The sequence below is a fragment of the Impatiens glandulifera genome, unplaced genomic scaffold, assembly GCF_907164915.1.
Source record: "Impatiens glandulifera unplaced genomic scaffold, dImpGla2.1, whole genome shotgun sequence".
Classification (NCBI taxonomy): Eukaryota; Viridiplantae; Streptophyta; class Magnoliopsida; order Ericales; family Balsaminaceae; genus Impatiens; species Impatiens glandulifera.
The window spans coordinates 1,172,945-1,177,279 of NW_025919138.1; the positions used below are offsets into that span (position 1 = coordinate 1,172,945).

The 4,335-nt window shown below is 30.6% G+C and overlaps 1 long non-coding RNA gene across 1 annotated transcript; it reads left to right on the forward strand.

Moving 5' to 3' along the window:
* The first annotated feature begins 1,203 nt into the window (after nucleotides 1-1,203).
* Nucleotides 1,204-4,078, forward strand: LOC124917538. Its single transcript, XR_007097152.1, has 4 exons — nucleotides 1,204-1,299; nucleotides 3,470-3,597; nucleotides 3,687-3,758; nucleotides 3,847-4,078. It is a non-coding gene; the product is annotated as an uncharacterized LOC124917538 (long non-coding RNA).
* The last annotated feature ends 257 nt before the right edge of the window (nucleotides 4,079-4,335 follow it).

Here is a 4,335-nt window from a genome sequence, read left to right on the forward strand (position 1 = left end):
TGCTGAAGACTGCCTAGAAAACAGAATAAATAGGGTTGTAAACCGTTAATTTCTACAACCAAAAGCAGTGAATTCATTTACATTTCCAATTTCAACTTCCGCTTTAAAAAATAGGTGATTTAAGCTTCTATATGATTTAAATGTAAAACACCAAAATACAAAAATTGTTCAGAAAGATTTTCCTTGACGAATCTCAAATGTAAAATATTGAATCCAAATATAAATTGAGATATAAATAATGAGCTGAATCTAAATAATGAATTGTTATTGAATAACATTTTTTTTAAAGGGATTAGTAGTTGAATCAATTGAATTCTCAATAAAGTTAAGAGAAGAATTTAAATATTAATAAAAGATCACTAGCCTATTTAAATGGTTTATACTAAAATTAAAAACAAAAAAGTTTTAGGTCATCCTCTAACCTTTAATTCAGCTCCATCCTCTCTTTGCGAGAAATTTGACGTGATAACCCTGATATTGAATTAAATTATTAAAATACGCCTGACAAATCTGGTAAAAAGGGCTTTCTTTTTATCCGGAATTTATCGCTGAGGTGCGAATATTACCTATGCGGGCGTAATACCCGCACTTCATGTATATAAAGGCTAATTTTAAATCTCCAATTTTTAGGTTGCTACTATCTCTTTTAAACCCTATTCCATCCGCACCCGTTCCCTTTGTGATGACGCCACAACCGCGACCAATCCATTCGTGCTATCTATAGTTTGTTGTGAATCTAATATTCACAACAATGAAGATTCTATTTCAAAAAATGCGGATTCTATTTCCAAAGTTGTCAAGGGTCGAAATAGACGTAGTTATATATATTATGAGTTATTTTATAATTTGTTAGTTTTTAAATAAGGATAGAATTGTAAGGAGAGTACATTGTATTTTTTTATATTCTAATTACTATATTTTCTCTTTCTAATTATTAGAGTGGTTGCTCCTGATAACTTAACCTAAACTCCTAATTTCTATTCAATCTGTTCTTCTATTCAATCAGTTCTTTTATCAATCTAATATTATGTTCTTCTACATATTTGTTCTTATTATGTTCTTTTATTCGCTTTGTTATTCTCTTTCTATTCTACGAAACTATTATTGTGGGATTTATATCGTTATTGACAGGGAGATCACGACATAGTTCTTGCCATAATTTTCACCGTCGGATTTGTAGTGGTTGATTTAACCGTAGTGAGAAGCAACCGATCCAAGTGGAGGAATTGAGATCGGATCCTCACGATGCGTCTCTCAAGATCGAATTGGAGAAACTTCACTTTAAGATTGGCATACTTGGTCAGTTCAATTCATACACCTCTCTTTATTCTTTACTCACTTCAATCATCATCATCATTCTTATGAAGAACAATGAAGATTCTATTTCAAAAAATGCGGATTCTATTTCCAAAATTGTTGAGGGTCGAAATAGACGTAGTTATATATATTATGAGTTATTTTATAATTTGTTAGTGTTTAAATAAGGATAGAATTGTAAGGAGAGTACATTGTACTTTTTATATTCTAATTACTATATTTTTTCTTTCTAATTATTAGAGTGGTTGCTCCTTATAACTTAACCTAAACTCCCAATTTCTATTCAATCTGTTATTCTATTCAATCAGTTCTTTTATCAATCTAATATTATGTTCTTCTACATATTTGTTCTTATTATGTTCTTTTAGTCGCTTTGTTATTCTCTTTCTATTCTACGAAACTATTATTGTGGGATTTATATCGTTATTGACAGGGAGATCACAACATAGTTCTTGCCATAATTTTCACCGTCCGATTTGTAGTGGCTGATTTAACCGTGAGTGAGAAGCAACCGATCCAAGTGGAGGAATTGAGATCGGATCCTCACGATGCGTCTCTCAGGATCGAATCGGAGAAACTTCACTTTAAGATTGGCATACTTGGTCAGTTCAATTCATACACCTCTCTTTATTCTTTACTCACTTCAATCATCATCATTCTTATGAAGAACAATGAAGATTCTATTTCAAAAAATGCGGATTCTATTTCCAAAATTGTTGAGGGTCGAAATAGACGTAGTTATATATATTATGAGTTATTTTATAATTTGTTAGTGTTTAAATAAGGATAGAATTGTAAGGAGAGTACATTGTATTTTTTATATTCTAATTATTATATTTTTTCTTTCTAATTATTAGAGTGGTTGCTCCTTATAGCTTAACCTAATCTCCCAATTTCTATTCAATCTGTTCTTCTATTCAATCAGTTCTTTTATCAATCTAATATTATGTTCTTCTACATATTTGTTCTTATTATGTTCTTTTAGTCGCTTTGTTATTCTCTTTCTATTCTACGAAACTATTATTGTGGGATTTATATCGTTATTGACAGGGAGATCACGACATAGTTCTTGCCATAATTTTCACCGTCCGATTTGTAGTGGCTGATTTAACCGTGAGTGAGAAGCAACCGATCCAAGTGGAGGAATTGAGATCGGATCCTCACGATGCGTCTCTCAGGATCGAATCGGAGAAACTTCACTTTAAGATTGGCATACTTGGTCAGTTCTATTCATACACCTCTCTTTATTCTTTACTCACTTCAATCATCATCATCATTCTTATGTTTAACCTAATTTCCATAACTGTTCATTGTTATATTGAGTATTGACAATACATGAAATTGATGTGCTTGAGCGTTTAATTTAGAATCAATAGCAATGTTTTTCGACTGACTATTTTGATGATAAAAGTTGACATCTAAGTAACTCACATTTGTCTTAACGAGTATTTATTTGTATGGTCTACATCTGAAGAGTCGATACTTACAATATCATTGTTAAGATAATGAGTCGATTTGAAAACTTGTATTATGTCGATCTGTCACAATCACAATATCATTGAAAAATTATAAGTTAGAATTGGAAGTTTTTTGGGGGTCATAAGATTGTTTTATAGTTTATGATCTATTGTATAGTGTGATCTTGCTTCATTTGTTATAAAGATGACTTTTTTGACCATGATCTGGACTATTTTCTAGATCAATGTGATTTTTGTCAAACATAACAAATATAGGCATTTTCATATCATAAACCAGATTAAGATGTGATAATAAAATTGTTCAATGTGAATTTTAAATATTTCATTTTAATACTAAAAGAGATTCATGGATTTAGTAGAAAGAAATGTTGTTAAGGAGAAGACTACTTTTCTTTCTATTTGATTTAAACATATCCATGGATGCATGAAACTCTATTATGCATGAATGATCTAAATGATACATCGGTTTGTCCATACAATGGAAAAGTCTCACTCCTTATACATTGAGCTATGATCATTTTCCATTATCACGTTTTACTATCCTAATCATGCTTCCACAAAATCTACATTTGTTATGTTTGTCACAATCTTCTTAAAAATAATAAGATCTTTGTCCTTGTTGATTTTGCAAAAAATCTTGAATTATTCACATTTTCTCCTACTTTTTTTTGTAGAATCTCTCGCAGATGAAAGAACTAGTGAACTGAGAAGCAAAGACGAAGTGATAGGGGAGAAGGAGAAGACCATCCATGAAAATTTGGATAAAATTGTTCTGTTATAGAGCAAGATTGCATCCCTCAAGGTCTGAGGCACACAATTGTTTCTTTTTCAGATTTTAAATTTTCATTCTTTCCTTCCTATGTTTGATAACTGAAAGACGAGCTATTCCAGGAGAAAGGGAAGTTAGATGCTGATGCTAAATTGGGAAAGGCATATAACCATGTTGATGAACTAGAGAAACGGGTCAGTTTAGGCTGAAATTCAATTTCTATTAGAGAAGTGCATGTTTTTTAGATCTTGTATATATTTTAAAATCTTACCTATTTTACAGGTTGAGAGTCTCAAGAAGAAAATAGAAGCAAAAGACAAGGAAATAGAAGTTTTTATTTCTCAATATAATGCCCAAATTATTGAATTAAACTCAAAACTGGGGAGTGTAAGCTCTTATCCTTTTCCAGATTTTAGATGCTCTAATTGAGCTTGTTTGATGTAGGATTTTTTTTAAAGAAAACGATTTGTTTTGGAGAAAATCTTGTTCGATGAAAAAGTGGATTATTTAGGTTAATTAACTAAAATATCATTCGTTTTTAATATTTAAACTGTTATTTAAAACAAAGGATAATTTGATATGTTGGTTTATCATTTGATTCATGGAGATGGATAATGAGTTATTTGGTTATTTTTCACACTATAACAACTTTAAAAATGTTCATTGCTCCAGTACAGATGATTAACTAATATGAGTGAGTTGATGTAAAAGAAGGTTATTGTAATATGCGTGAGTTGATGTAACAAATGGTTATTGTAATATTCGTGAGTT